Source organism: Danio aesculapii, chromosome 14 (assembly GCF_903798145.1).
Source record: "Danio aesculapii chromosome 14, fDanAes4.1, whole genome shotgun sequence".
Lineage (NCBI taxonomy): Eukaryota > Metazoa > Chordata > Actinopteri > Cypriniformes > Danionidae > Danio > Danio aesculapii.
Genome location: NC_079448.1, coordinates 36836506 through 36860340, shown reverse-complemented (window position 1 = coordinate 36860340; position 23835 = coordinate 36836506). Strand labels below are relative to the sequence as shown.

At 35.2% G+C, this 23835-nt stretch overlaps 1 protein-coding gene across 4 annotated transcripts in view; it reads left to right on the top strand.

Moving 5' to 3' along the window:
• The window catches only part of ablim3 (actin binding LIM protein family, member 3), a 130821-nt gene that overhangs the window by 31073 nt on the left and 75913 nt on the right, over nucleotides 1–23835 (top strand). The gene's annotated exons all lie outside the window — the stretch shown is intronic.

Here is a 23835-nt window from a genome sequence, read left to right as displayed (position 1 = left end):
GTATTTATGATGTACAGAATATTGACCACTGGAAAGTGCATGCTTATTTCATTTTTAAGCCAATAATCTCAGTCTGCAAGTTATTTGTTGTTTTCAGGGTAAAAGTAATCTGAATATACCTAGACTTCTACATTTTTTTCTTCTACAATCTTTTTTTAACACTTTTGTCAGCTAAATCCTCTCAGAGCTGTAAATCATGAGCAGTTAGTTCACTTTACAAATCAAATAAAGCTGCTCGGCGCTGCTTCTGAACAGGACTGGCAGGTCATTAAGATGTCTGTCAAAACAGATGGCATTTCAAAAGCTGAGAGTTAATTGGCTGTGTAAACTTGTGTTTTTTCCCCCTCTAGGCACATGCAGATTTACAGTGGTTCTTACAGTGACAAGCTAGTCTGACCAGCCTGCTTAAATTCCTGATACAAAGCAAAGTGATATGGTGGTCGGTTCAGTCTTTATGTGTTTTTCTAAGGTTAAAGCATACTATAGATTTTTTAAAGCTAAAATAGCACCACTGAATGGGCAGATTTCTTGGCTCGAGAAAGAAATCCGGACTTTGACTAGTAAAGTTATGATGAATGAATGAGTAATGTACATACAATAAAAATGAATGACTGTGGTACAGTTTTAAACACAATTAAAATATCAACCCCAGACTTGTAAGTCATCTTACATTTCATACAATAGTTGATTAGTGATTAACATGGGCAGGTCAAGGACTCATTGGATGATGAAGCCTATTGCTGCTACAGTGTAGAGCCGTGAAATTTAAGATATTATGGCCAAAATTAGTTTACTGTAATTTCCGTCTAATAAGATATGTGTAAATAATATAACACAAGGGCTGTTTTTGTTCTGAATGGCACAAGTGCGTGTATGATAATGATTATATACAACACTTCAGTATAAAAGAAGAATTTTTAAAATATATTGTACACTTTCTTTTTGGTTCAGTTGGAAGTATCGCACACCAGATGCACACATTCGAATGTTATTTAATATAAAACTATTCAGTTGGTGCTCTGTGGTGGGGCAGAAATATGAACAGTGTCCTGAGTCGTACCTGAACGCCGCGGACAGCCGCTGACTTGCGGTGCAGGTGTGTGTACCCTGGTATAAATCTATGTTTAGAATTCTAAAATGCATGGCGCTGTGTGGTGTGGCGTGTCGCCGAGCATCGCATCCATTGTGCGACCCCCTTAAGCTGAAGGAAAATAAATGAATGAATGAATGAATGAATGAATGAATGAATGAATGAATGACACTTTCTTTTAACCAACAGATGTATTACCTATACATCCACAGCAGAGGTGTTTTGTGTATCTGATCTACACACATTGGTGTTTTCTTTCTGAATGAATATGCATTTTGAACAAATCTGGTCAACTAGTAATTCAGGGGGCCTGAATTAATCAGTTGTTTGAATAAGTCAAGTCAATAAATGACTCAATTACTCTTTTAAGTCATTTAACAACACCAACTCACAGTTTTGGCCTCTAATTTAGAGGATTATAGAAAGTAATTCTATACTGTGATATCAAACAATCAATCAATCAATCGAGTAAAGCAAGTTTATTTTTTATTTAAAGTGAAGTAAATAAAGTAAATATTTTTAAATTAAAGTGAAAAGTCACCCAAAAATGGAAATTCTGCCATTGCTTGTTGTTGTTCACAGCTGCGTCCCAAATGGCACACTATGCACTTATGCACTTACACACTCCACAGCATAGTATATGAATGTAGTGTTATTCCAAGTGGAACAAATTTCAACCAAATTCAAACCATTTCCCAGAATACGTTTAACGGTTGCCAAATTAGTGAAATAAGTGACCAAACTACCAAATAATATCATCCGTTGAGTATAACTGCATTCACCATCGGGAGGCGATATAATCACTATCGTAGTAAAATTTAGCTTTCACGATCCAAAATAAATAAATAAAGTTATCCAACATGTGGTATACTGTAGCTCCACCCCTTCCGCTACATGAGTAAAGCTGCGGTCGTTGAGTGCGTGAAGTGTCCATTACACACTTCATTTTACTGGTTGAATGAGTGCATCATCCGGGTAATGAAAGTGCACTTATTATTTTTAGAGTTTTTGTTGTAAATTCACTACTTAAACTATTTATACTACAAAATGGCGTAGATATGATAGCATAAGTATGCGATTTAGGACGCACCTCAGGTTTTTTTGTGATTTCAATTCTGAATGAATTTCTTTCTTTTTCAGAACATAGAAATATTGTGAAGATGTTGGTAACCAAACAATTTTGGAGTTACAATAAATGCCTAAATTAGCCTAAAATTCAAATAACAAATATTTATTTTTAAATCTTCTTTCTGTCACCTGTATTTTTGAGGTATACTAAATATATACTATATTTAAAAATATGTAACATATTTAATATAATAATTTAATAACATATAAATGTACTGTACAGTAGTAGACCCCTTAAGAAATTCTTTTATATCAATTGGCTACAGAACAAACCATCGTTGTCCAATTACTTGTCTAATTAACCCATCTTGTCTAGTTAACCTAATTACCATAGTTAAACCTTTAAGCTGCACTTTTAAACTGTTATATTGTAATAAAAAAATATATATATAGAGAAATATTATGTACTGTGACCATATTTTTTCTTGAACTTCCCTGAGAGTAAAGTATCCAAACAATACCAGGTGCTCTGATCATTGAACTGCTGTAGTTGTGCTCTATAAGCAGCTGTGCTGGAGTCAGTGAAGGGTCAGCTGTTGTGTGTGTTGTGTGGAGCTCCTCTGTTCAGATGTCAGCCGCTCACTGGAGGAGGAACGCTGAGCCGGATGGGAGCTTCTCGTAACTATGGCAACACATCCCCGTCCAATCATTAAGCCCAAGCGATAGTTGCTGGGGAGACATTCTTCCACAGATGAAAGGACAGTGGCGGCATTAGAGACCCAATTCCCTGTGTGTTTTCCTGAAGATCGAGATAAGGTGTCAGGGATTAACCTACTGCATGACTCGAAACTGGGACATCTATTGATTATGAAAAGACTGAATATGCATTTACAACACCCTTGGTAAATATGAGCAGAGAAGGCTGTGGAGAAAGAACATCTGTATAATTTAACCTTCGAATCTTTTCCATATTAACAAAAAATGCTTTTCTTATTGAGAACAAACATAGTTTTACCAAAATACAAATATCTTTGTTAAATATGTGTGTGGCACAATTATTGACTCCACTATGATTTCATATGAGCAAAATATTTTTATAGTGTATTGCCATTGATATTTGGTGGAAGAGGATATTGTTCAGCCAACACCTCCTGTTTCACAGCGCTATATATGAGGGAACATAAAGGCCAAACTCATCATTCATCATAATGGGTGAAACCAAAAAACACAGCTTTGATTCGGAAAAAAAAGGAATCATATAAATTGGCAAGTGGCAATAAGAAAAGAGCAAAAATACTGACATTTTTCATCACAATTCCATCATCAGGGCAATAATGAACAAATTCCAGTTAACTCGAAGTGTTATAAACAACCCAGGCTCCTTTTGGATACGTACCTAGGTATACATTGCGTTTCCATAAACCATCATTAGCCAACTAAGGTTGCAAGTTCCGTCGTTACAAACATAGTTTGTTGATTTGCTGTTTCCCAAATCGGTCATTTCAACGAACATTCGCAAACTGCGTCGCAAACTTGTGCACTTGCAACTACGCCTCTGGAGCTGTAGTTGGAAACATAGGTCCTGGCTGTGTTTTATTCCCACTTATCCCTCCTATGCCCTATTCATTTAGGACATTCTAACATTTAAACTTGAAATTATTTAAAAAAAAACATTAAAGTTAAAAGGACTCGACACCAAACTCAAACTCCATCGTCGTAGTCAATATCGCTTCATGTCTCAAGTCTGGCGATGTATGTGGCGAGCTACTGGACAAACAGATAATACCAGAAAAGACATTTGTACAGAGGTAATTGGTCAGCTGGTAGCGCTAAAATGAACAGAAGCCGTTGGCAGCGCCTTAGCACCCCATTCATTTTAAATACGAAATGAAGCCATACGTAGCTCTGCCAACAATGAGTATTATCCAAACACAGCGTTTGGAGGATGATTTAAGTGGCTCAAAAATATCAAATAATCACAGCTGGAGAATTGCAGAAGTTAGGTTTTGGCCTCAGAAATTTTCCAAATGTAGAGTTTGAAATTACCCAGTATTTTTTTACGCTTTGTAGACATCTAATAAACATCCAAATCACAGGTGTCAAATACAGTTCCTGGAGGGCCACAGCTCTGCACAGTTTAGCTTTAACCCTAATTAAACACACCTGATCAATCTAATTGAGTCCTTCAGGCTTGTTTGAAACTTACAGGTAAGTGTGTTAAAGCAGGGTTGAAACTAAACTGTGCAGAGCTGCGGCCCTCTAGGATCTGGTTTTGACACCTGTGATGTAAACATTGATCTCACAATACAGTATTTAATACAAACATGATGAATTTGTTCATGGATGCGACATTTTTCTTTAAACCCTTTCAAACAATCTGAGGTGATGTAGTTACCCATCAAGCAATTTTGTGTTAAACAGATGCCTAGTTGACATCTAAACATGTTTTAATTAAAACAAGGCTACATTTGGGCTGTCAGTGAAAATCTATTAGACGTCAAAGAATAGCCCCCCCCCCAAAAAACTAGTCATCAAATAGACAGAAATGAAGGACTACATGTGAAGTCTGTCTATGTCTGTTTGATGACTAGTCTAATTTTAGACAATCGTTCGATTTTTTTCTTTAAATTTAGCATTGTTTTACCCTAGACGTCTATGTTTAGATGTTTAGTCATTCATTCATTTTCTTTTTGGCTTAGTCCCTTTATTAATCTGGGGTTGCCACAGCAGAATGAACCGCCAATTTATCCAGCACATGTTTCATGCAGCGGATGCCCTTCCAGCAACAACCCATCTCTGGGAAACATCTGTACACACTCATTCACACTCATTCACTACGGACAATTTAAACTACCCAATTCATCTGTACCGCATGTCTTTGGACTGTGGGGGAATCCGGTGCACCTGGAGGAAACCCACGTAAACGCAGGGAGAACATGCAAACTCCACACAGAAACGCCAACTGAACCAGCCGAGGCTCGAATCAGCGATCTTCTTGCTGTTCGCCACTGCGTCGCCCCTGTTTAGATGTTTATTAGGCATCAATTTAACATAAAATTGCTTTATGGGTACCTGGATTGTTTAAAAGGGTTTTAAGAAAAATTCCTCAACTCTCATCCGTAAACAAATTCAAATATCTTCATGTTTTTTTTTAAATACTGTATTTTGAGATTAAACGCTCAAAAGGTTCAACAGATTTAGCTTTTTTGTTCATTTTTACCAAGAGTGCTAATATAAGTGGAAGGTGCTATTTTCTGTGACCTGCGAATAATGGGTTTTACTTCATAATTGCCAAACAGGCTTATGTGAGAAATAAGTTTGATTTGAAGCAGGGTAGATTGAAAGAGCTCAGACCACAGAGGGGTTGGATTGGAGAAATAAATGTTGATGCTCTCTGTCTCATACCTGGAGGGCTCCTGCATCATTAGGCAGTTTTCAGAGAGGTTAGTAGGTTAATGAAAGCAGCTGAAGAAGAGAAACAGCCTTGGAGGGAGACAGGAACAGAGGCAGGCCTGCTGAAAATATTATATCTGTCTGTTTAAATCTAGCTTAGAGGTTTAGCAGGAGCATAGAGATACAGCATAGAGATATTGTACACTGTAGCTTAATGTAAGATGCCTCAAATTAATTTCTACAGTTTGTAACGTGGATGTTTTAGATGGTAAAAATGGTAAATATATCTCAGTGATTTTTTTGAACATATTTTTTAACAAAACAAATGTCATATTAGTTGGCGGTTCATTCCGCTGTTGTCAGGCAGTTACCGGAGTCACCCCTGTCACCTGAACCCACTCACAGCCGTTCACATTCTCCTGATTACTGATTGACTGCACCTGTTCACAGACACACACGCACAATATAAAGAGCACTCACCTTCACTCACTCATCGTCTGTCCTGATACTCACATCTAGCGGCGTCTCCTGATCCCTTCTTGCGACTCCTCTGTGATCCTTTTCTTGGTTTCCAGCGATCTCCTGTGTTCTGGTATTTACCTACATGTGCTAATGTTTACGTCTTCCTGGATTTCTCTGCATGTGTGTCTGCAACGGACTTCTGTGAACATTCTCTCAGACTTCAAGAATCCACAGTTAAGACTTCAAACACTTGTGTATTTTACTCCTAGTCCTGTGCTGTTTCTTTGTGAGACATGACGGCTGTAGTGACCCCTGACCAATTAAATTCTTTTTCAAAACTTTCCTTTTTCCAATGGGTGTTATTATAAATTACTCAATTTGCCTTATATATTGAAAAGTAGTTACGTAGGTTGAATAAAAATAATATTTTGAGACTTAATATTTTTATTGCACATTTTTTTGTAAAATTGCAATTCAAAATATATTTTGAAAATGGAATATAGCAATGTCAGTGTATGTCATAAATAGGCCACTTCATGTGTCTGTGGATCATGTTTTTACAATATATGATCAATTTATACACATTCATTCATTTTTCAATCTTTATTAATCTGGGGTCGCCACAGCAGAATGAACCGCCAACTTATCCACTATATCTTTTTTAGACAGCGGATGTCCTTCCAGCTGCAACCTATTACATGGAAACACCTATACTATCTCATTCACACACATACACTACGAACAATTTAGTTTACCCAATTCACCTATACCACATGTTTTTGGACTTGTGGGGGAAACCCACACGAACACAGGGAGAACATGCAAACTCCACACAGAAATGCCAACTGACCCAGCTGGGGCTTGAACCTGCGACCTTCTTGCTGTGAGACGATTGTGCTACCCACTGAGCCACCGCGCTGCCCCATTATATATACCGTTTATTATTTTTTTTAAGAAAACAGATAAATGTGGATAGCAAAAGCAAATTCTTTGAGTGCAGTGTCATTAATCAATTTTGCTCATTTTTATGAATATCAAATTAAATATTTAAGCAAAAGCCAATAAGTATCTTTGATTTTTGATGAAACCTCAGCCTCTCGGATTGATTTAACTGTTGCATCTTTTCTTTGTTGCCATTGCTTTTGATTTCTTGCTGTTTCTCACTGACTCCACAACAGACCATCTGGTTGCTCAGCGGAGAGTCGTGTAGGGCCCTGAGGGGACTAATCGCTTCCGCTTCTCTCACTACACTCTCACTCCATCCTTCATTCAGTCAAAACAGCACATTAATTACAGCTGATGTGTTTCCCATTAGCACCAGCAAGACGAGGGATGTGGTAAAAGTAGAAAGTGACACTGACAGGTGTAAACCAAAAAAAACAAGAGGACCGTTGACAAAGAGAATCCATATGATGAGCTGTGAATCATAGAGCATTATCTCACAAGAAATACAATCCAAATGCTGAATCAATCTGAACTAAAATGACTGTCAAATAAACACTAAAACACCTGATATTCTGTATTTGAATATAACGTATATTAAGGTTACGTTTCTTATTCATACATTCATTCTTTTATTCTTTTTCCTTCGACTTCGTCTCTTATTCATCAGGGATCGCCACTCACCACAGCGGAATGAACCACCAACTATTCCGACATATGTTTTACGCAGTGGATGCCCTTCCAGCTGCAACCCAACACTCTTGCATTCACATGCAGTCACACACTATGGCCAATTTAGTTAATTCAATTCACCTATATGTCTATGCGCATGTCTTTGGACTGTGGGGGAATCTGGAGCACCGGGAAGAAACCAGGAGAACATCCAAACTTCACACAGAAATGCCAAATGGCCCAGCCAGGACTTGAACCAGTGACCTTCTTGCTGAGAGGCAACAGTGCTAACCACTGAGCCACCAGGCTGCCCAGATTTCTTTTTAAAAATGTATTTTTTTATTTACAATTAATTGAAACAGTGACAACCTTCAGAAAGTTATTTATTAAAAGAAAAGAATTTATTTTTACAGTTTTATCAGGGATGCTCCGATCAGGAGTTTTGGAGCCGATGCTGAATACCAATACTTCTTCATGGTGATCGGCCGATACAGAGTACCAATTCTGATGCTTCAAGCTTTATATAACTTTAACATTGCATAAAGCACATTTTCCCTCTAAGTATGATACTTAAGTGGAGATCTCGATTTCCTAAGATAATAAATAAAGGATGTTGTATATAATCCCTTAAATACGTCTCTTATAACCATTTAGTGTGAACACGTCATGGTCCAAAGCAGCTTTACAGAAAATAATAGATAAAACTTGGTAAGAAAAATGACTAACAATGCAATTTGGAAGCATTTCAAATGATGGAAAAGTAATTCAACGTACCTCAATGAAGAAAAAGTTTAGAGTGCATATTTGATAAGAACTTAAAATGCATCTTCCACTGCTTGTAAACCCATAAACGAACACTTGCGATCGGATTATGCAAACGGCCAGTGGTGCGTTTACCAAAACCATTGTTAGCCAACTAAGGTCGGAAGTTCCATCGTTACAAACATTTATTTAGTGTTTTCCAAATCCATTGATCTAACGAACATTTGCAAAATGCGTTGCTAACTTGTATGCTTGCAACTACACTTCTGGAGCTGTAGTTAGAAACATAGTTCCTGACTGTGTTATATTCCCCATTATCCCCCCTATGCCCTATTCATTTAGAACGTTCTAACATTTAAACTTGAAATAAAAAAATAAAAAATACATTAAGGTCATCACTCTGTGTAATTTGCTTTTAAAGTATTTTTACAATTCAGTTTTAGCGATCTTCATGTTTACAATTGCGCTCCCATTTTGAACACAGCCATGGCTCATGACAAACGCTATAGGTGACCTATTAATTAAAAGCGTAATTTGTTACGTCTCCAAAGCTTGTGAAAACAAAAATATATAGCAAACGATAATGCTTTTAATTTATAGTAGGTTATTTATTAAGTATCTGTACTGTATATGAGATGTGGCTGTTGGTTAGAATATTTCTGCAGTGATTTGCATGTCAAATTGTAAAAGTAGACTTTTCAAAAAATAAAAAATAAATAAACAATATCCTACTTAATAATATTATTATTAATAATAATAATAAAAATCATCATCATTAATATTATTATTAAAGTATAATTTTTTTCATTTCTTAATAAATAATAACTATTCAATTTAATTTCTTAATAAATAGCTTCATTATATTTATTTATTTATTATTATTTTATTTATTTAATTATATGATTTATTTATTTATTTATTTATATGATTTATATATGATATTAGAATACGTGTTTTTTTGTTTTAGAATAGAATATGTAATGTTCTCAATAATATTTGTAAAGGAAACATAGGCCCTGTATGTGCCATTAACATATATTTCAATTAATATGAAAAACGAGTGCATGTTTTTACCAACAATAATATTGGATTTTTTTTTAATCCAATATTATATTGTGCGTGTAAAACAATTATAATAAACAGATACATCAAATTCAGCCGTGAGTTACGTCGTTGTTTGGGATTTCATTTAATTTAATATTACATTCAATTCATTAATTTTCCTTTGGCAGAGTCCCTTATTTATTAGGGGTCACCGCATTGGAATAAACTGCCAACTATTCCAGCATATGTTTTACGCAGTGGATGCCCTTCCGGCTGCAACTTAGTACTTGGAGACTTAATATTACAGATGTACTTTTATTAGTGAAAATATACAGTATATATTATATTATTAAATATTAGTGTACCTATATTTGCATGTTGCATACAAAGATAACTTGTGTATGTTATTTATTGTATTTAAAAGTATGGTTAAAAAAAACAAACAAAAATAGTGTTGAGCAAAAATAAAGTTTATAAAGTGTTGAGCAAATGACAACACTAAACTGTAATCGTGCCCCTTTTATTAGATTTAATAAACTAAATATTTTGAGAAACTGATGGAGGGATGGAGGGTGAGGTAGAGGAAAAAGGGCAATAGCAGTGTATAGAGGGTTTTGGGGTGTATTGGAAAGTCCTGAAGAAGGGAATTTTAATTGCATCTGTTGGCTGCTGATAAATACATAATCAGCCTCCCCCCGCTGGTCCTTAATCAGTTGTGTTTTAATGACCACAGTACTGAGCGGCAAATTCCCCAACACAGAGAATGAAGAGGAGAGAGAGAAAGAGAGTGAGAGGATGAGAACGCTTCTAAATGTGCACAGTCTTCAAACTATAGATTGAAACCATCAGTTTTTTTTCTTTCTGCTGCTGGTTTCTTCACTTCACTTCAAATAAATAAAAAAAATAAAAATAAATAAATAAATAAAATTTGATTAAAGAAGATAATAATTTGCAAGTTATAAAGATGCCATTATTTATATTTTTAACTTGTTTAATATTTATTTTATTCTACAAAGGTCTGACATATTTAAAATAAAACGATATTGTCACTCAGTATCACTCGTGTTGCATTTAATAAAAATGTATGTGAGCATGTCTGAAAACATCATTTTAAATTTAGCAAGCAAAGCATCTTGATTTTCTGAACGTTTTTGTATTTTCAGAGATTTTACTGGGAATTTTTGTGACTCAAGTAAGACACATTAAGGCCCAATCCCAATTCTACCTCTTAGCCCTTCCCTTTCCCCCTACCCCTTGTTGGAGTGTCCCAATTCTCTTTAGCTTGTAGGTGAAGGACTAAGGGGAAGGGCTAGAAAGCACTTGAAACAGAGATCTTTCAAAACCACACTTGAAACTAAGGGGTACGAAAATTTCCCAGAATACACCATCTACAATGGCAGCATGACTGCACACGTGGGTAAGGAGATGCACAAATTAGTATTTTTGTCATTTTTATGAATTTTACCAACAAACAAGCATATGTGTTAATGCATTCATAACTGTGTTTGTGTTTTACTATTATGCTTTAAAAAAAAAAAAAAAAGATTAAAAAACGATAAATTTCACTATCTATAATAACTCCTGTATAGTAGTCCCACAACGTACTTTCACATCTATCACTCAATGACACTCGATTACCCTGTCAGAAATGTCTATACGAGCTTGTGATGCCATACTGTTTGATGACGTGTGCAGGTGCTGTATGGTGCTCCATTTCTTAGAAAATTTGAAGCCCTTCCCTTTCACATGCTGTTTCCAAGGGAAGGGGTAGGGGTAAAAACTTTAATTGGGATTGGGCCAAAAATGCTTTATATATATTCTGGGAAATAGGATCTTTTCTTTGATTGACTATTTTTAGTTTTTAATAAAAAAAAACTGTATTGTGCTAACTGTCATAACTCCCTAAAATTATCACATTATCATTCTTTCTCATTTTTTCTTTCTTTTTAAGTAATTTTCTTTTTTTTCTTATGTTTCTTATTTTTTTTGCTTACCACATGGATCTTAATTTTATTCAGTAAAATATATTTTTTAAAGTATTATTATTAGTAGTAGTAGTATTATTAGCATTATTAGTATTAATAGTATTTATTCTATATATATATATAAATGTAAATGTAATATAATATATATATATATATATATATATATATATATATATATATATATATATATATATATATATATATATAAATGAGCAATATCACACTAGTAGCAGTGCGATATGGCTGTATATCAGCACTGGTGGGAGGCGTGCGTTTCCCAGAGATGCGTCTGCCATTCATTCACATCTGCAGCTGTCGTCAGAACAGCAGAAGCCGTTAAAGCGTAATGTGAAGCGGCGCTTCTGGTGTGTGACCCCCTTAAGGTGATGACAAAACGGCTGATTTTGCTCACATTTTAAGATTATAAGGCTGAACGTGATATGAAATGCCATCCGTCTACAGAGATATCTCCGTACAGTCTATTACAGTCTACAGTATTTCTCTGTTGCCGTCGGTATTGTGACGGGTGCCAGTTGTCCCAGCGTTTACCCGGAGACTTTAAGGAATAAAAAAAGGAGACAGAAACTATTTCACTCTTCCTATCGGCCTTTTTGCGTTTCTCCCAAGTGCTGTCGACTACATACATGCCAGTCAACGACAATGAGTAGGCAAAAGAAAAAGACACTCAAACATCCGTCGCAAAATAAAATGTTACATTATTGAAATAAAAGAATGATACAGCGGTAGAGCGACCATCACACACTTCTCAGAGCTCGCTGAACTGAACTGAGCTCTCATACATGCGTGCTTACATCTAAAAGGTAAAACAACCACAGAAATAGTCCTCTTAAAGGGGACATTTATACACAAAGCATATCAAACATTAAGTGACTTGAGTGAGCTATAAATGACTTGGACAGGCAAACAAATAAGCATCCTCGCACCTCCGGCGTTTTGCATGGGACCCTGCTGTCTCTAGGGCAGCCATGGAAGGTTTAGGTTTCCTATGGCAACTGTGAGAGAGGACGTCCCTCCTGACAGCATCTCAGCCAATCAGCTGCACTACTGAGGGCCTTTTATCAGAATTGAAATGTTTTGTTTTACTCGACCATTTAAAAAACATTTCGATTCGTCTGATCAGTCCACTTGAGTCAGTCAAAAATTAATTTATTTTCCTCATTCTTTCTTTATCATGACACATTCCTATGGAGATACTTTTGCATTTTTAAAATCTGCAGTTTATATAAGCTAATACTTTGTTCTTGTAATCCACCAGTTCATCGATCCATTGATAGTAAAATACTGTATGCATTTTACAAGATGTATTTTAAGTCTCAGGTGTGTAAACAATGTTTCAACATGAAGTTTCAGCTTAAAATACAGGACTTCACTGTCCATTCATTTGTAATATGGTCCATAAAATTTGGTAAATTCTACTTTTTGAGTGGAGGCAAAAATCTGACATTTGTGTGTTTCTTTAAAGCGAATTGCCTATTGATCCTAATCTTTTTTCATAAAAGGCTGGTGCCTTTACAGCTTATGTATTGGATACTCCAGTATAAAGAAACAGAAAAATTTAATCATGCATTAATGCATTTAAAGGCCTTGTTGTTTTCAACTCCTTATATATGGGTTTCCGTCATAATGCATACTAACAAAACGCTAGTAATTAGACAAGACATTGCATGAATGATACTCTGAAGCCCTCTGCCTTTCATTAAATAAACCAAAAAAAGAAAAAGAATCATTCTTGAAAATATGTTTTTGTTCAAAAGATAAGCCATGGTATGAGTGCGAGTGAATGGTGATTAAATTTTTATTTGTGTTAATCTTTATATTGAAATAAATAGTGTGGAAAAAAATGTATTTTCATTCAGAATCGTTTTGTAAATTTACAAGCACAAATTAATGGCAAGTAACATTTAAATACATGATGAATTTATAGTATCTAAAATTTGAGGTCTTGTTAAGAATACTTCAATAGTCTTTATATGATAAAAACTATTTCTGTGTGTATTTAAATGCAAATGAGCTGCATGTCCCACCTCTTTTCCATAAGAGGGCAGTGCCTTTACAGCACATGTCTATGTTACACTAGTAGCAACTTATCTGCATGCATTTTAGTAGGGCTGCACAATATATCAATTCAGCATCAATATTGCAATGGGATCATTCGCAATAGTCACATTGCGTGTATATGTAATGTTTAATCTTGATTATAATTAATCATTTTGCAAGTGTTTTTCGAGGCCTGTGACTGTATGAGGGTTTTAAAAGCATTCAGGAATAAGAAATTGTAATATTTTTGACTTTGACAAATGTATGTGTGAACCAACGCTGGTCTCATGGTTCGGTTCGGTTACAATTATCCTGTCATCGGTTCAATTTGATATCTCTGTGCATCACAGTGCATTGATGATGCTTTCAATCCAATTTTTGTTTTATTCTACTTCAAAACAACTTTTGTCTTACCTTTTTTGTGTACCTTTAATTTTAACTGCTCAAAGAAAACACTCTTTTTAATGTATAAAACAAAACTAAAAGCAACATGCACAGAAGACAACTGGAGCATTTCTAGCAAATAAAAGGTAAGTTTTTATGCATTGTCAAGCAAGTCCTTAAACCCCTGATTAGTCATTGTGTTCCCATGCTAAACAGAAAAGGCTGTGATTGGCTCTAACGGTCATCGCTGTTCACCAAGCAGTGACGTGAGACTGATGAAGGGCTGTCACAGCTGATCTATAACAGATTCGGTGGATAAAACTTGCGCTGCGGACACACCTGTGCCTGGATGCCTTGCCATAGAATGCTACCACAGTATAGCAGATATGAGATAAATCACATCAGTACATAATAACAGGTTATAATCTATTACTGAATCGTCTGCATATGCATCATGGTGCTTTGAAGAAACAATACATTTTGACACCCCTAGTTGTCGGTTTATATGATGTGTATTTTTCTTTTCCTACATCAGCTGTCAAATGTTTAAAGGTTTAGAAAAAATACATAATGTTCACTTAAATGTAAACAGATGGGGAAGAAATCGCATGAGTATCAGTATGTTAGACCTGAACAATGTCTCATGAACGTGACAGATATTTAAAAATATATACAGTAGGTCTATTTTTGTGATGCGTTCCTGAAGAAAATATAGGCACCTGAGAGAGTTCAGAAATGGTACCTACTAGTCTGGAGAATCCCTCCCTTTGGAGATACTTTGTAATTTTATAGATCTTTTTAATGCTCAAATAGTAATATCATATACTACAAGAAGTTGAAAGTGTATAAAACATAATATGACTCCTCTGTGAATGTGCTCTCGCAGTGCAATGTGAATATTCGCAAGAATGTCATTATTCTATCTGGCCTTTTAGAGGCTCCACAGGGACCAGCAGTGACCGGTTCATCTCGCTCTAAAAGGCTTCTGGTTATATTGTTCACTCCAAGGCTTGAAGAGCTTCATCTTCCTCATCCTTCCACTTGAGCTCTGGATTATTGCCTTGTGGTCAGGGATACAGGAATCAGGCAAGGCTTCAGAACAAAGCATGGGCCCTCTGGGTCTCCGTTCATGCTGTTTCACTCTCTTAGCCTGTGCCCTCTCTCAGTACTCTGTGGCACAAAATACACGGCTATCTGCAAAAAGTTGTCAGTTTAAAAACTCCATGAACTAACAGTATCATAGTTGAGATAATGAGCACTCATTCTGCTCAGAGGTAGCACACACTGAGCTTGAAATTGAGACAGTTTAAGGAAAGCACAGTTGGTACGATTCTGCCTCCACTATATTTTCAACCCAGGCTCATTCTGAGAACGTAGTCCCGGGGACGTTTCTGGAGACTGCGAAATACGTAGCCGGAGGTACGTACGGCTGCATTTTATTTTTTTAAGTGAACGCTGTGGGGCGGTGTGACGTCGTTCCTTTCGGCGCTTGCCGGCCGGCCGCTCGCCTCCGTGTGGAGGGCTTTCCCGCTGCAACCAGTTTGTTCGGTTAGCTCTTCGTGTACTTTTAGCGGACTCGAGGCGCAGAGAGGGGCTGACCACGACGATGACGACCGGGTTCGAGTCCGGGGAAGAGCGGTTCCAGAAATCAGGTAAGAGAACAAAAACAAAATCCAAAAAATGAAGCGAACAAGTTCATCACAGGGTGAGAATGTGGTCAAAATCCGAAAACGTGGTAAAAATCAGACGAGGGCTTTTCTTTTTCTGGACGGCTTTTGTGAATCGTCATTGGTTGAGTTTAGGGACGGAGGAGGGTGGGTCAGCCGATTGGCCGGTCGCACGGTCAATCATTCTGTCATCCAGGCAGACAGGCGGAAGGTCGTTCGACAGCGGCCTCTAGCGGCCTTTACACGAGAACGGCGCAGGAAAAAGCACGCACAGCGGCCTCTCGCGGATTCGCGAAAACAAAAACTGCAAAAATACGTACCTCCCGGGACGTTTTTCGCGGTCTCCAGAAACGTCCCCGGGACTACGTTCTCAGAATGAGCCTGGGTTGCATATTTTTATGGGTCCATATATTTATATTGAAAATATACTTTTTTGTCACCTTAAGTGTTCATGTTCTTTCCAACTAGGCTGCACAACAATGTTTCTGCATCAATATTGCAATAATAGTAATAGCAAAATAGTCATATACTATTCTACTAGTCATCAAAGGGAGTTAAAAGTTCAAAACTTAACCAAAATAGAGTGAACGTTTATCATTTGCTCCTATTTTTAAAGATATAGCTCACCCAAAAATGGACATTCACTTACCAATGTTGGAAAGCTGAATGGTTTATCTTACTATGGATGTCAATACCTACCTGTCTAGTTTCCAACAGAAGAAAATAAACTTCAAAAGAGGAAATAAACTCAGATTCAGAAGTGGAGGGTTACAGATTTTTTTTATTTTTAGTCGAACTGTCCCTTTAAGGCCTGTTAATGTGAAAAAATTCCAATGATTTAAAGCATTTTTGTGCAATAAATGATAACATTTGCATCTTTAACTAAATGTATTTTATGTATACTGTGAAAACTATTAGTAGTGTTCTTTTACATGTGAGTACTGAATTTCTGTACTGTTTCACCAGAAAAAATATAAACAAATGTTTATATCATTTTTATCTTTGTTGTTTTTTGCATTTATCTATGCTTGTGATTTGTTGCAACACAGGCTCATTGTGAATACATACCCCCGTATACATCGCTGGAGAGTGCAAATTATATAGCCAGAGCTATGGCTGAATTTTGTGTTTAAAATGAATGCTACGGTGCAGTATGACACCGCCGTTTTTCTGTTTTTTTTTTTCGTGCTACCAGCTGACTGCTTACCTCTGTGTGGACGGCTATTCCGCTGTTATCAGTTTGTCCAGTAGCTCGCCACATATGTCGGCGGACTTGAGACGCAGAGAAGAGTTGACTGCAATGACAGACATCGACTCTGGCGAGAATGGTTCCAGAAAGCGGGTAAAACCAAAACAAAAGGCAAAAAAATACAATTAACAAGTAAATAATAGGGTGAGAATGTGGTAATATCAGAAAATGTGGTAAAAATCTGGCTACCGCAAGGGCTTTTCCTTTTCTGGTTTGCTTCTGAAAACTCTGTTGGTTAAGTTTAGGCAAGGGGTGATCGGGTCAATCAGTGCTTTTGAAAACACTATCGGTTGGGTTTAGGGAAGATGGTGGGTGGGGGCATCAGTCGGTCAGTCAGTCGGTCAGTCGTCAGTGACCTCTGGTGCATTAATTCAAGAAGACCAGGTGCGAATGGCACTTTCTAGATACATTTAAGATCTCAAAAATCATAAACAGTAGCCTTTCGCGAAAACAAAAACTGCAGCAAAACATAGCTCCTAGGATGTATTTCGTGCTCTCCAGAAATGTATACAGGGGTACATATCCATAATGAGCCTGGGTTGGATTTATTACATTTTATACAAATTCACTCACCTAAAAACACATTAAAATCATTGTAAAATAAAAGATTCTTTTCCAAATAAAGCTATTCAGGTCAAATTGTTTTTATGTTGCAATTTTTATAAAATAAATTTTAAATATTGCTGTTTTTGCTGTAAATTAGTTAAAAAAAAGTTTAAAAAATTAGTAAAAAAAATACTTTCAGATTAAAAAAAACATTGCCTACCTTTCTACCATGATTTCAGTATAATGATGTACAAACCAAGCTTTGGAATCTGAAACCCATGATTATAGCAAAATAGATAATACATTTCTATAACACTCTTGATGGCAATTAGAACACTCTGGGCTTTTCAGAAAAAATGTTTTCAGATAGACTGGGCACAGAGGGACTATATAAGGTACATTATGTAAAGATGATGTGATTTACATTAACATTAAACCATATTATCCTATTGTACTTGTACTACTAATAAACAAAATACTTACCCCTTTTAAATATCATCTCTTTTAAAACACATTGTCCTTTTAAAGGATCTTCAATCTTATACAGGTTTGCTAATTTCAACTACCTTTCAGTGTATATTGTTTAGTGAAACTAGATACTTTTTTAAAGATTAAACTATAGTACAATTTAAATTATTATAGCTTTTTATAATTAACATGAGTAACATTGCAGCTTGACAATTAAAGCAACTTCTCAATGCTTTTTTAAATCAAATTTCAAAGCACAAATGTTAATACTTTCTGTATCTGGAAGATATTTGAGCTGAAAAGGCCTTGAGAATTTTTTTTTCATTAAATTTTCCATTAGGCTTCAAATGTCATGCGCTCCAGAGTTTTCTCTTTTATTGCAGGGTTTCAATCCAGTTGGGCCATTTGAAGCAACATGCCATTGTGTTGTGGTTGCTTGAAATGCGGCTGCCTGGCACAGCGTCTATCATACACTGACACACACACAGACATACAAACACACACACACACACACACACACACACACACATTCACAGCAGAGCTATAATTTCCCTGCACATGTGGTTGCGCTGCCAAAGACTCCAGATTTTTGTAGAAATCCCAGATCTGATGAAGCTGCTGGCCCACAGTGAAGATTTTGCAGCAGTCATATAGTGCTCACTGGCAGCATATCTTTTCTGAGTTGTGTTTTGGACTCTTTTATTCTTTTATTTCATATGTCTACATTTATTATCCATGGCAAATTTTATGTATTATCAATAATATACTTTGTAATATATACAGTTTAAAGTCAGAATTATTAACCCCTCTGAATTATTATTATTAGCCCCCCTGTTAATTTTTTCCCCCAATTTCTGATTAATGGAGAGAAGATTTCTAAACAAAATAATTTTAATAACTAATTTCTAATAACTGATTTATTTTCTCTTTGCCATGATGACAGTAAATAATATTTTACTAGATAGACACTTTTATACAACTTAAAGTGACATTTAAAGGCTTAACTAGGTTAATTAGGTTAACTAGGCCGGTTAGGGTAATTAGGCAAGTTATTGTACAGTATAACAATGGTTTGTTCTGTAGACTATCGAAAAAAATATATAGCTTAAAGGGGCTACTAATTTTGACCTTAAAATGGTTTTTAAAAAATGTAAAATTTATTTTAGCTTAAAAAAAACAAATAAGACTTTCTCCAGAAGGAAAAATATTATTAGACATACTGTGAAAATTTCCTTTCTCTGTTAAACATCATTTGGGAAATATTTAAAAAAGAAAAAAATTAAATGGGGTTTAATAATTCTAATTTCAACTGTATTAAAAATGTAAACATGTAATGTATAATAATAAAATAAAATATTAAATACTGAATAATTTGTTAACTACATTAATAGCTGCTGACAAAATTTTCACTACAATTGACCTAGAAAATGAAGCTTACAACACTAAATTTGCTTTAAAAAATTTGTTTTTTTAAAGAGATGCTACTAAAAGTCATTATATTGTTTATTAATGCTATATTTATGTTAAACCCTGTATATATTTGTTGACATGCAGTACATAGATACATGGACAATACCTTTTATTTTGGTGTTTGCATCATTTTGTTTAAGTGATCTTATGTTCTTATTCCATTAAGTGCAAGTGTTCACTTTATTGTTTTAAAAAATATTTTTGTGGGAAAAAATGTAGAGCAGGAGGTTTGACACATAGTGAGTATAAATTAGTATTGCAAGATACAAGAATGAAATTTTTGTAGGTTTCTTCTGATGAATCATGGTAAAAATGCAAAGTAAAAGATACATGTAAACATGATGCATTCTAAATGAACTGTATGAAAAAAAAACAAAGCTGTTAAAAATATAAGTATATGGCCTAATAATAAGTTAATTAGAATAATTTAAAAAAATCTATAATACCAGCATAATTGTTGTAATTATAAAAGTAAAACATTTCTTTCTGAATTAAAATTATATAACAATGGCCAGGCATGTTGATAATCATGTTTAGGTATAATAAAAAATATAAAAGCTAAATGAATAATCACAACAAAACTTTAACTACATGATATGCATATGAAAACTAATAAAAACAAAGGTTAGAGGGCCAACCAGATCATACTCCTTGACATGAGGACTTGTATGAAACAACCCACAAGTGACCTACACTGTTTAACACACAACACTCCTTTGTAAGTTCACCCAATTAACAAACAACATAGAGAAAGCCAATCAGAAAGGGCCAAACGCTGCTCCAATGAGATCTTTCCGAGTCATCACACAGCTTTTCAGACTTCTTCAATACATGTTCAGTGCCATGGTGATAACATCAGGACATCAGTGTTTTGAGTATTTTTACTCCTGCATTCTTATGATTTCTTCTTTCAGAAGCCAACCAATGAGAACCGCAGATTCTTCAATATAATCAGTGTGCATCCGATTTAATCTCCTAATTTAACTTCAACCCAAAGGATTTTTTTTTATCCTTGTGCCTCACAATTCAGGGCTCAGAAGAAGGCAAGCATATCTGACTTTAAATGAATAATTTACAGCACTGTGACGCATTTTTCAATCAGCAATCATTGCCAATCCCACAAGCCAATAACTGCTGCCATTGCAGGGATGATGGATGCCGAGGACTGTGTGTGTGTGCCAGTTGACATTCCTGACATTGTGGGGACTAGATATGGTCACAAGTATAGGAATACTGGGATATTTTGACATTGTAATGACATTTAGTTTGGTCCCTATGAGGAAAACGGCTCATAAATCACACAGAATGAAAGTATTTAAAAAAAACACGAAATATAGTCATGATTCTTTGGACACACTACAGAAAGTAAAGTAAATGCACTGCCATATTTTGCGTGTGTGTTCGCTTGATATTCATGGCTGTGATACTTCACAAAATATTCCAGCTGAAATAAAATGCTCTAGGAGATGTTTTTCTTTGTTGTGCTAATATAATTATCCTCAGTTCACTGCTGGCAGATCTTCAATCCCTGATCATCTCGCTCAATCTACTTTATGTGAGGTGTGATTTTGAGACTTTCCAGGTTTCTGCTTTAGTAGTAATTGATTGAGCAATCCTTTTCCTTGTAAAAGGAATTGAAATTCACAAGACTAAGTACATGCATCATTAATCTGTAATGAATTGCTGATGGCCTTTTTTTATGTAAATTAATTTTTCAATGAATGTACTGTATTCAACAAAATGTCACCTGTAAAAATCCCTGCCATTTGTGGCTTTTTATATCCTGAGTTTATAGTCTGTGCACTAAAGACTCTCCACATATAAACATGACAGTGACACACCAAAAATAAGGCCACAATAAAGCCAAAATTGTTCTGTTTACATACAGTATGTGCAAAATTGGCTTCAAATTGGGTCTGTGTTTAAAAGTAGGTCACCTTAAAACCATAATAACTAATACAACAGCCCAGCTAACAATTTTAGGTTCTAAAAACATTCTCTTTACATTTTCATTCAGTCTGTTGTTAGATCAATGTTATCAGAAGGTTATTAAAAAAAAATTAGAACATTCTGTCCACATTATAATAATGTTCCAAGAATGCTAATTTCATCAGCGTTAAAAGAATGTAACAAAAGCATTACATGTTAACATTTACACAGACTTTCTGAGAATATTCCCCGTTAGCTTGAAGGATTAAGGTAACATTTTCTTTATGGAAAACTAAATAAATCAACAAATGAAATCAATCTTCCAGTTCTTTAGCTTGTATTGTGAATACATTAGCCTTAAGTTTATCTATAACTTGGTATGTTCCAAAGCAGCAACAGAAATTGCTCTCTTTTGTACCAATATGAATAGCTATTTTTATGAAATCACTCTGCATTTCAGCTTCTCATCAGATTTTTTAACCAATCAAATGTTCTTTTGAAGAAAGAAAGGTTTGGAACAAGTGCTGGAGTAAATAATGATAGAAATTCTGCAAAAAAGCAACCAAAATATATTATTATGTCAAAGTTAAATAATTTACAAGCTGTTTGATTGAATGATTTAATGACTTGACATGTTTTATTACTAAATGAATCAGCATTTAGAAAGAAATGGCAAAAAGGTTTCTAATAGTTACAGTTAACAGTTGCCACCTACTGGTGTAACGTTATAGTTGACAAGTTTCACTTGAAGCGTTTCAGTACCTGATCTCGAACCCCCTGTTATGCTACATGACCAAGTGGAAGCCCTGGGCTTAAGTATCTCTGAGGTCAGGGATCTCTCCCTAGATAGCATGTCAAATCTGCAAATTTATATCAAGCAATAGCTAAGTGTGAACTCTGAAATGAACATATCAGAAGTCAATGATTCATTTGAATCATTTAGCCTGACATGTTTACTGTTCCAAAATTTTTTACCCAGACATTTAAAAATATTATATTTTAGAGCATTAATCATATTACCATGAAATTGTGAGATTTTTATCCAAGGTTATCATACCGTAAGAATCTTATACCGGCCCATGCCTAGATACGGTACATTAAAAAAAATATATTTTTTATTTTGATCGCTACTGTACACATTATGGTTTACATCCAAACTATAAACTGAGATCTTCTATGGTAGCATGATTATGATTGTTGTAATAAGACTTAAATATTCATTCATTGTCGAATGGATCCAAGTCATAACATCAAAATGAAATAATTTAAAAGCTGTTTGATTAAATGATTCAATGACTCACTTGTAAAGATATGATATGTTTACTTACTAAATAAATCAGCATTTCGAAAGAAATGGCAAATAGATTGGTAACAGTTACAGTTAACAGTCGCCAACTACTGGTGTAACATTATAGTTGACAAGCTTCACTTGAAGCGTCCTGTTACGGTACTTTAAAAATGATTTATTTTATTTTGATCGCTACTGCAGACATCATGGTTTACCTCCAAACTATAAACTCAGTACTTTTATGTTAACATAATTATGATTGTTGTAATAAGACATACATAATCGTACATTATCGAATGAATCTAATGCATTACATCAAAATGAAATAATTTTAAAAACTCTAATAAACGATTAAATGACTCACTTGTAAAGACTTGACATGTTTCATGATTAAATATATCAGCATTTTGAAAGAACTGGGAAATAGGGTTTTAACAGTGACAGTTAACAGTCACCACCTACTGGTGTAACATTATAGTTAACAAGCTTCACTTGAAGCGTCCTCTTACGGTACTTGATTTATATTATTTTGATCGCTACTGTAGATATCATGGTTTACATCCAAACTGTAAACTCAGTACTCATATTGTAGCATGATTATGATTGTTGTAATCTAATACTAAATGCAAATGCAAGAACATACCTGTAAAAGTTTGGGGTTTTCATTGTGTTGTTACATGTCTGGTGTGTCAGTGGTATGTTGTGTCATGTGATGTTATGTTGTGCCGTGTTCCATGTGCGTGTGTTTACGTCATGTGACTCCTTTGGTTCTTTATTCCCGCTGTGTGTTAATGTTCATTAGTTCCACCTGTTGTCTCACCCCTGTTTGTAATCTGTTCAGTCTTGTCCTGTGTATTTACACCCCTGTTTTGGTTCAGTTTTTTGTCCGGTATCTCCATGTCCTACATGTGTTGAATCTTCCTGTTTCTGTACTAAGTGAGTTTTTGTAAATAAATGAGTGTTTTTTGAAACCCTCCGAGCCTTGAACATCTGTGTTACGACAGCTGTAACAGAACCATTGTGATTGCACTTGTCAAAGTTTTCATAAACATTTCTGTTTATATGGAATATACATTTCTGTAAGTAAGGAATAAGATCATGTAGATGTTTAAATCAAGATTACAATCTTGTTGATGATTAATCATTCAACAATTAATCTATCGTCGATCATTCATAACGACACAGGCAAACAAAACAGTCGTCATTATTGCTATTATTCACTATTATTACAGATAGAGGGTGCAAACTCTAAAATATATAAACTGTATTAAGCCCCTTGCACAAATTCCTTTATTAAATGTTACATTTCTTTTAAGTCTTTTGGTCCATTCCCTCCATTACTCCTTATCGTTTGCTGT